This window comes from Zea mays, chromosome 5, assembly GCF_902167145.1.
Source record: "Zea mays cultivar B73 chromosome 5, Zm-B73-REFERENCE-NAM-5.0, whole genome shotgun sequence".
In the NCBI taxonomy this organism is placed as follows: domain Eukaryota; kingdom Viridiplantae; phylum Streptophyta; class Magnoliopsida; order Poales; family Poaceae; genus Zea; species Zea mays.
In genome coordinates, this window is record NC_050100.1 from 180,285,122 (window position 1) to 180,295,703 (window position 10,582).

The 10,582-nt window shown below is 50.9% G+C and overlaps 1 non-coding gene across 1 annotated transcript; it reads right to left on the minus strand.

Annotated features, from left to right (window-relative positions):
• Nucleotides 1–10,510: 10,510 nt before the first annotated feature.
• TRNAW-CCA (transfer RNA tryptophan (anticodon CCA)) lies at nucleotides 10,511–10,582 on the minus strand. The gene has a single exon. It is a non-coding gene; the product is annotated as a tRNA-Trp (tRNA).

The following is a 10,582-nucleotide window of genomic DNA, read 5'->3' on the forward strand; positions in this document are numbered from 1 at the left end:
ATAATCTCATCATGTTCATTGATTATAGTTGAGCAATAGCATAAAGCTAAACAATAATAATCCAACCCAGATAGGTAAACAAGGACATGGATAACAAAAGCTAGTCAATCCTTAGGCATAAATGTGTAAAGCGGGAGGTGAATTAAATAATGAATAGGACATAGATAGGTCAAGGGACACTTGCCTCCACCAAACGACTGCTGCTCAGGGGCTTCTCCTGCGAGTTCCTCGGGCTCTTCAACCGGATCGTTCTCTATGCGAGCGCAAACATACATACATCCACATATTTAATACCAAAGAACAGTACACCATACAATAGAATGCAATAAGTAAACAGACGTTCTACGCAGGCTCGCGAGTACGGTTAAGAGAGAAAGAGGAAAAGACAGTCGAGAAACGATCACGTTGCATGATTATAAATTAACCACTCGCTTAATGGAAGGAAATTTAATGTAGACACTATGTTTAGCGTAAAGTAAAGTCATGTTTCATGTCTAATTATTATAAGCAGGTGGAGATACATAAAAGGATGGTCGCGCGGCGAGACGCGCGACAAAGCTCTCTGAAACAAATTAAGAAATTAACGACTCGTCGCGCGACCGAGCACGCAACGAGACACTTCGCCTTAGTTAAGAAGAAACGTTAAGCGTTGCACGACGAAGCGCACGACGGCATACGTCGACTAAACTGAGTCCAAAGTGGAACGTCGCGTGAATACACACGCGGCGTTACACCTTAAACAACCTGAAACAAAAATGGATCGTCGCGCGATGAAGCGCACGACGCAACACGAGATAGAATCTGAATTTAGACAAATCCGTCGCGCGGCGAAGCGCGCGACGCAACACGCTAATTAACGAATAATCACCGTGAGCGCGGGCGAGCGAAGATACGGTCGGGCGAGGTCGGGACTGGGGAACGGGCGGGCGAGCTGGGGCCAGGGCGGTTGAACCGGCCAGGGGGGCGGTTGAACCGGCCAGGGGCGGCCGAGGCCGGGCGGCCACAGGGGCGGCCGAGCCGGGCGGGCACGGGGCAGGGCGCGGGGGCGGCCGAGCCGGCCATGGCGGCCGAGCTGGGCGGCGGGATCGCCACCGCGCGCGGGGAAGGGGCGGGGAGCGCCGCCGGGCGGGCAGGGGCGAGCGGGCGCCGCCGCGGGCGAGCAGGGGCGGGCGAGCGCCGCCGCGGGCCAGGGGAGGGCGGGCGAGATCACCGCCGCAGGGAGGGGCAGGGGGCGGGCGCCGCCGCGCCGGGGAGGGGGCGGGGAGCGTCGCGCGGGCGGGCAGGGGGCGGGGAGCGCCGCCGCGCGGGCGAGCAGGGGGCGGGCGGGATCGCCGCCGCGGAGGGAGGCCGGGGACGGGGAGCCGAGCGCCGCCGCGGGAGGGAGGCCGGGCGGGCGAGCCGGGGGCGGGCGCCGAGCGCCGCCGCGGGGAGGGCCGAGCGGGCGGGCAGGGGCGCCGCCGCGCCGGGCAGGGACGGGGTCGGGCGCGGGCAGGGGGAAGAGGGAGGGCGCGCGCGCAGGGGGAAGAAGAGGAGGGAGAGGGAGAGGGAGAGGAGAAGGGGAGGGGAGGGGAGCTCACCTCGGGGTCCAAAATCCGGTGATCGCCGTCTCCAAATCCTAGGGCACCACGGGGAGGGAGAGGTGGAAGAGGGAGAGGAGAGGTTGTTGCGCGGGAGATCCAAATGAGAGAGAGAGAGGAGGGGAGGGCGCATGGGGGGGTTTAGGCGCCAGGGGCGCGCAGGCCGGGGCGGGCCGGGCCGACTGGGCTGGGCTAGGCTAGGTTGGGCCGGGCCACTTCGCGGATCGAAAACCCACGACGAGCGCGGACCACTAAACGGAATTAAATCGTGAACCGAAATCCGGAACGGAACGAGACGAACATTCAACATCAGACAAAGAAATGTGCTTCGGCATGATGCAACACCCATGACACTTAGGTTTTGGTTTATACATGACACGGACACCTACCGCTATACTGGTTTGAAGTTGGGAAGAAAGAGCAAACGGGGAAAGAGAAAAGAGAGTAACGCCCGAATTTGGTGAGAGAAAAGAAGAAAAAAATTCTACCCCCAAATTCAGGGCGTTACACCGGCCCTCGGTGGTTGATGGCTCCGGCATGGCACGAAGAAGCATTGCTGCTGCAGCCAGGTTCTGGCCGACCCCACTAGATGCGGGTGGTGGCCTGACCCTGACGTCGTCGGCGACGCGGTGCTGGAAGCCCTAGGGCAGATGACGTATTTCTCCGGCCGGGGGTTGGCCCGCCCATGCCTGCCCGACGTCCCGGCGGATCGGCTCAAGCGCTCCTGGTCCCTCGTCGAGCCTGGCCTGCACCCCACGGATTTGCTCGAGCTGTGGGTCATAGCCCCCCGCCTGAACGGGGACCACAGCTAGCTCCCGTGGGATGTCAACGCGGGGCGCCGGCCTAGGGAGATCACCGTCCTCTAGCATGCCGAGATGATTGCCTTCGGAGGGACCCCCTAGATCGACGTGGAAACATTCGCGGCTTGGGCCGCAGTCCTCGTCGCCGAGACTGCGGCTACCGTCGGAACAGTCGGAGAGGCAGTAGTCACATGCAGTCATGAAGTCCCGCATGGCACTGGGGTTGCCAAGTCCAGAGAAATCCCAGCAGATGCTGGGCTCGTCGTCTTCCTCGGACCCAGAGGGCCCGTAGGTCGAGACGTCCGTCAGTCGGTCCCAAGGCGACCGTATGCGAAACCCCAGAGGGTTTGGACTCGCCTCTACGAGAGTGCCCGCCAAAGCGGGGTTGCTAGGCGGGTTGAGGCTGAATCCAAATGACGTAGGATGGGAATCGGTCGGTACCTCTTGGTCGACGAGCGGCGATAAAGTCACGTCGGGAACTGATTGCACCGTCATCTCAGGTATGAGGGTGACGTCCAGCAAGCTTTTCGCGAGCGCGCTGGCGTCGTCTGCTTGCTCGGGATTGGCGTGTCGCGGGGAGACGGCGCTCGTCTTCGTCTCAAGCGCGAAGTCGATACCCGGTGTGCCCCCCGTTGGGGCGCCGGCGCTGTCGACTCGCTCGACAGCCAACGAGGCGCTGCCTCCTGCTTGGCCTTGGTTGCCCTGCCTTCCCCTCTGTCGGCGGGGAAGAGTGAGGGATGAGCTCGAAGGTTGTTCTTCCACCACGCGGGGAAGACGTCGTCGATTCCGCCGCCGGCGGGCGGGCTGTCGGCCGCCATTGTCGTTGTCGCGCGGCGGTGGAAGGAGTATCATGTCGTAGCTGCCGTCGAGGGACATGAACTCAAGACTCCCGAAACGGAGCACCGTCCTGGGTTGGAGAGGTTGCTGGAGACTGCCCATCTGGAGCTTGACGGGAAGCTGTTCGTCAACACGCAGCAGGCCCCTACCTGGCACGCCAACTGTCGGCATTTCGAGACCGGGGGGTCCCTGGGCCGACGAGTGAATGTCGCCGCGTGCCCCAGCCCAGATGGGTCGAGCGCGAGGGCGAGCGCGAAGGGGGGAGAGCGAGGCGGCCGAAGACCAGCGTGAGAGAGGGGAGAATCCCGCGGCCTTCGTGTTCGTCCCGCGCCCAGGTCGGGTGCGCTTGCAGTAGGGGGTTACAAGCGTCCACGCGGGAGAGGGAGCGAGCGGCTTCAAGCGAGCGCCTGTCTCGTCCTCGTCCCCACGCGGCCAACCCTCTCTAAGAGGGCCCTGGTCCTTCCTTTTATAGGCGTAAGGAGAGGATCCAGGTGTACAATGGGGGGTGTAGCAGAGTGCTACGTGTCTAGCGGAGGAGAGCTAGCGCCCTAAGTACATGCCGTTGTGGCAGCCGGAGAGATTTTGGCACCCAGCTGGTGTGATGTCGTGGCCGTCGGAGGAGCGATGGAGCCTGGCGGAGGGACAGCTGTCGGAGCGGTCGAGTCCTTGCTGACGTCCTCTTGCTTCCGTAAGGGGGCTGAGAGCCGCCGTCGTCATAGAGTATGTGGGGCGCCATTATTTCCTATCTGGCGGAGCGAGCCAGATGGGACACCGATCTTGTTCCCTGCGGCCCGAGTCAGCTCAGGGTAGGGTGATGATGGCGCCTCCTGTTGACGTGGCTGGTCTGCGCCCTAGGTTGGGCGATGTGGAAGCTCCTCTGAAGCCGAGGTCGAGTCTGTCTTTCATGGCCGAGGTCGAGTCCGAGCCCCTGGGTCGGGCGAGGCGGAGTTCGTCGTCTTCTAGGGCTGAGCCCAAGTCCGAGCCCTGGGTCGGGCGGAGCGGAGTTCGTCGTCTTCTGGGGCTGAGCCCGTGTCCGAGCCCTGGGTCGGGCGGAGCGGAGTTCGTCGTCTTCTGGGGCTGAGCCCGTGTCCGAGCCCTGGGTCGGGCGGAGCGGAGTTCGTCGTCTTCTGGGGCTGAGCCCGTGTCCGAGCCCTGGGTCGGGCGGAGCGGAGTTCGTCGTCTTCTGGGGCTGAGCCCGTGTCCGAGCCCTGGGTCGGGCGGAGCGGAGTTCGTCGTCTTCTGGGGCTGAGCCCGTGTCCGAGCCCTGGGTCGGGCGGAGCGGAGTTCGCCGTCTTCCGGGGCTGAGCCCGAGTCCGAGCCCTGGGTCGGGCGAAGCGGAGCTTCCTATGGTGCCTTCGGCAGGGTCTGACTGCCTGTCAGTCTCACTCTGTCAAGCGGCACCGCAGTCGGAGTGGCGCAGGCGGCGCTGTCCTTCTGTCAGGCCGGTCAGTGGAGCGGCGAAGTGATGGCGGTCACTTCGGCTCTGCCGGCCGGGGGGCGCGCGTCAGGATAAAGGTGTCAGGCCACCTTTGCATTAAATGCTCCTGCGATTTGGTCGGTCGGTGCGGCGATTTAGTCAGGGTTGCTTCTTGGCGAAGGCAGGGCCTCGGGCGAGCCGGAAATATGTTCGCCGCTGGAGGGGGGCCTCGGGCGAGACGGAAATCCTCCGGGGTCGGCTGCCCTTGTCCGAGGCTAGGCTCGGGCGAGGCGTGATCGAGTCCCTCGAATGGACTGATCCCTGACTTAATCGCGCCCATCAGGCCTTTGCAGCTTCATGCTGATGGGGGTTACCAGCTGATAATTAGGAGCCTTGAGGGTACCCCTAATTATGGTGCCCGACAAGTAGTAAAATTCCGATACAATACAAAGGGCAGTAAATCATCTATCTTTGCAGTTGATAGATGTAGTGACAACATATGCATATGTGGTCAATAGATTATGGTATTTGTGGAGTCTTGAAGGATTCAAAATACATAATCACCAATCACAAATTTGCAATGCTTGGAAAGTCTTTGTGACTTAGAGCATTCAGGTCAAATATGGTATATTTGACCTAGTGAATCCTTCCTTCCGAAAGGATACACGAAAATGGTATGTTTAGAGTAAATATGTGTAACATATTTCTAAACATACATTACTTATCGACGGAGTTCGAGATAGAGGATATGAATTGAAAGAGGTTTTCAATTCAAAATAAACTATCTTGAGTATCTTGGATACAAAATTGTCTATATCCAACATATATTGAAGAAATTCAATATGAGAGAATCGTTGTTATTTGATTCTTTTGGATCAAGAGATGTGCTATTGTATCTTGCAAGAGCATCCGGCCGGATATTGCTTTGCAATGATTTGCTAGCTAACAGCACATGAGATCGAGTTATGATCTCCAGATGAACTCATGCTCTCCTCATGTTTGGATATATTGATCTTGGATATCTATAGTAGATCCCCAGGTACAAGATCAATGACATACTTCTGGTAAGTTGGACCTCCTGTTTGATAAATATCGATCAACAGAGATTATTGGTCACTTACACTAATCATTCTATAGTACACTTCGTGGAATTGTACAGAATGATATACTACATACTGAGGATATGTGGTGGTCATGATTTTCTATCACTGGCCTTATTATCTATGAAGATAATATTACTTTGTGTTGTTTAGATGAAAAACAAGTTACGAACTAAGTATATACCTTACTCCACATTTTAAATGTGTTTGAGAATAGGTATATGATGACTTAGTGATTTGTAATGATCAGGGGGAGTTCCTCTTGATCGGAAGAACTTGTTTCTACATCATGTTGTACTCTTTTCTTTGCATGAGTTTTTCCCCTGTTTGGGTTTCTCATTCAAAGTTTTTAACGAGGCAACATCAACACAAGGCCTATGTCGTATCATCTATTTTTCCCGTAGAGGTTTTCAAAGATGATACATTATGAGTTTATCTCCCTAGAGTTCAGATGGATCAACAATAGAGTATGACTACTCTCCTTATTTTTCCCACTGGGTTTTAAAGGAGACTCAGCTGATATGTTGATTTCTCAGATTTTCTGACTAGATTATCTTGGAGAAATATTAGCCTGAGTTATATGTCTCATCATTTATTTTCCCCACTGGGGTTTTTAGATGATGACTATAGACATATTATTGTTCTTTGGGCTAGAGGTCCATGGGAGAACAATGACATACCATGGTTCAATTGAACCACCGACAATTATCTGTAAGGATAATTGAGCTTGTGTTGTTCAGATGGAAACAGGTTATATCAGGAGCAACATTAATCAGCATATTGCTCCTAAATTGTATTATCCATCTTGCAAACAAAGTCTTGTGATAATCTTACTGATCTATTCAGAAAATCTCTACCATACTCAACGTTTTCAGAAATGTGTTGAGGGGATTGGTATGAGAAGACTTAAATGCTTGCAAGGATCAGGGGGAGTAATTCTCTATGATATTTGACCTGTTATATGCCATCATATTACACTCTTTTCTTTGTATAAGTTTTGCCTTGTTAAGGTTTTCTCATCCAAAGTTTTTAACGAGGTAATATCAACTAAGTTATATGCTTCATCATTGATTTTCCCCACAGGGGTTTTTATGCATGATGATTACAGGCATATTTGCCTTTTTGGAATTCAAGTGAGATTATCTCATGATCCAAAAAACATTGTGTACTCCTTATTTTTTCCACAGGGTTTTTGAGGAGATGAAACATTGGACGACAGTTTGCAGATGATCAAATGGATATTGGTTGATAAAGGGGGAGTGTTACAAAATATTGTTCTGTGATCAACTGGCAGTTACTCCCAAGGGACACACCCCTTGGGAGACTTTATATCCCCTGTATAAATACATGACACTCTGCAATAAAGACAACAATTCTGTCATTTATCATTTCTCTTTCCACTGGTTTTTCCACTGAGTTACTACAGTTTTGGTGGAGCTCGAGCCATGAGTCCGCTTTGCTCTCCCTACCCCTTTGTCCCATGTCCCATGCCCTATAGTGATCGGAAAGTGCATGCATGCAGCGAGGGGAGAAAGTACCCAAAAAAAAGGAAGAAGAAAAGGGACGAGCGGAGATCGATCGAGTACGCGCTCACGGCACTGTTGCTGGAGGCGTCACCACCGCGGAAGCGTCCAGCACGCTGCTTGTCTGCCGCCTTCCACTTGGCCAACGCGGGGATCCGATCCCCACCCATGTCACCCCGTTTTGTCCGTGCCTCGGCATCGGCATCGGTGGCGCCACGCCACGCCAGCACCCGCACAGAAAAAGGCTCACGTTGTTTTCAGGTCCAGCCACCGGACCCGCGCGCGGGCTCATCATGAGCAATCAGCACGCAAGGAGGCTGGCTGGGGGAGTTAGTTGGTTCACCTGACCTGCTTACATATTAAAAAAAAAGATCGTGTGCCGCCACGCCCGAGTCACGCGAGGACACGTGAGCTAGCTTCCGGCCCCGTTTCTTTCAGTCGGGAACAGAGAGGCCCTCTAGATCCTCCCGTCCGTATCATGAGCAATCAGCACGCAAGTAGATCCTCACGTTATTTTAGCATTATCTCCTCGCCTTTGTTTTACTAATCTGTCTCGTACCTTTGGACTTTTATCTGCTCTTCCTCCAGCCTTCCACTGCAAGGTCTTTTTCCAGTCCCACACCTTTGGATATCTCAGATAAAGACGCATGCATGCGCAACTGATTCAAATTAAATTAACACCTTCCTTTCTCTAACAACCTTTTTTTTTGCAGTGAAGTGTATGCCCAGTGATTTGTACTGCCAGGTCGTTTGATTGGATCACGTGAACGACTGTTCATCTCGTGATTCACAAGGCTGTATATATGGAGAGTCCAGGCTGACGTGATCCGGTATCGGTATAAGTGGCGGCTCAAAGCGGGGCTGAACAATGCTAGTGTGTGTGTGTTCGCTTACAGCCGCAGCCACACCGCACACCGGTGATCGAGGCAAAACTTACGGCTCGGCCGGGCCAGTAATTAATTCTTCTCCAACCTAATCTATTCTGGTGTTTCGGATTTAATCTCGCACAACTTGGTCGATCGTCTGCCAAAACAATCCGATCGAAGCCAGCAGTAGTAAACAAGTCCTTCAAAACACACACTCTCTCTCTTTTACCCCGACAAATGCACATGATTTCTCTATGAAGTCTTCTTTTGAATGGAAACGACTAAGGCCATGTTCGGTTTCTTTAGTCTAGTGACTAAAGTTTAGTTAGAGAACTAAAGTTTAGTCCCTAACATGTTTGGTTGTAGGGGCTAAAAATAGTAAAAATATACTAAATGACTCATAATAAGACTAAAACAGCCTTTAACATTCTCCTGCTATTACGGGGCGTTTGGAATTTTCATTTTAGAGGAATTGGAATTCACTCAATAAATTAACTTATTTAGTTTGAAATTTGATATTCCACCACTTTTCAAAGTTCAGATATTAGTCTATCTCAAATTCATGGGGTTGGGGTGGGAAATGGTTTTATACAGTAGTAGAATTTGTTTCTACTCTGTAACTTACGTGACACTCTTCGTCTCACTCCTCTATAGTAAAAATATAGCGCATAAATATCTCCGACATCTTGCTAATAATAGTATACAAATATATTTTGTACAAAACTGAATTAGCTTAATTGATATATGACTAAATTACTATTATTAGAATGGAATTCAATTCTAATGATCCAAACGGGGCGTTAGTAGAATTGAACTAAATGAGGAGTAAATGTGGAATTAATATGTTTTAGTTTCTTTTAGCTCATATGTGAAGAACTAAAGACTAAATTATTTTAGTCCATATTTTAGTCCTAGTGTTGCAAAAAAAGGGACTAAAAACTAGATACTAATCTTTAGTCACTCTAACCAAACACCCCTAAGACAACCAGTTCTAATTTAGACACCTCAAATAAACCAAACTTCAGCGACTTGGGTTCATCAACAACCAGTTCTAATTTAGACACTTCAATGTTTGTAATGTTACATGTTTAAAATATAAACTGTTTAATTTATACTCGACTTTGGCCGAACTCAAACGTTACATGTTTAAAATCTAAACTGTTCACTTTTTCAATGGCTCGCTACAAAGCTAGTAGGGGACGACGTTTCACCTTTGTTCGAGATCTCCAACAACGTCCTCTATATTCATCCTCTATATCTGTCTTTTACAGTCTTATCTAAAAGATTTCATCCTCTATATCTCATTTCTCTCCAACAACGTCCTCTAAATCACGTTCTATATATTCAAATACCCATATTAAAGACATTTTTTAATTTTATTTTTTGTACATACATATTTATCATACTCTCAAATATATTATACATATTTTAGTTTTGTTAAACCGGTTATTTAAAGTAGTCAAATGAATAGAGGATCGTTTAGAGAAACTCTATATATAGAGAATCCAGTAGCGTCCTCTAAATTTAAAGGACCGTTTAGAGGACGTTGCTGGAGAGCGTAGATGATCGTTTGGTCCTCTATATTTAGGGTAGAAAACCCTTTAGGGGACCTTGTTGGAGCCAGCCTAAACCTTCGTCGTTCGTCGGAGCAAATCTTCGCACGTAAGGGCCTAGGTCCCAGTCCAGTCACTAACGTTTCCAAGTTAAATACAATTATCTTCTCTTATCTTTGATATATATTTTCAGGAGTATCTTCGCTTTGAAGGAAAACAAATATTATGATGTTGACTAATGGTTTCACTTGGTCCTAATATGATGAGTCAAAAAGCAGAGATCAAATCCATTTCTTCCTCTTCGTGTGGGATCCTGGCCTGCTGGGGAAGTGCTCCGGAATGGGATGTGCAAAGCTATTGGGCTGGATGTGAAGACATGTTCCCGTTTCTTTTTTTTTTTGGCCCACGAACAAGGCAGCAGCCATCCCACTCTCTGCGTGCGAGAAGATGATACCATCAAAGCCTATCACACCCTCAGCCGATATCTAGAACACATCTGCGTGTCCAAGTGGCAAGGCAAAAGCAAAACCGTGCCTCTTCGTTGCAGCTAGCTGTTTTGGTTGTTTTTTTCTCTTTGTCTTTGGGGTGTGTGGTCGTTCCGGAACACGACGCCTTTTTCTTTGTCTTTGTAAATAAAAAATAGAACCCAACTTGTGAACCAAAAAAAAAGGTGTTCCAATGAATTTCAGGATACGGAACATTCGAGCGAGGAATATACTAGAGCCACGATAAAATAAAAAGCCCACAAGGGCCGCGCGCGTAAGCCCATACACAACAAAGTGCTTGCGGCAGAGCCCAAACGAAAAAAAAAGGTTTCCGGACTAGGATCGGGGGTATTGAACCCGACGTGAATCGAACACGCAACCTTCTGATCTGGAGTCAGACGCGCTACCATTGCGCCACGGATCC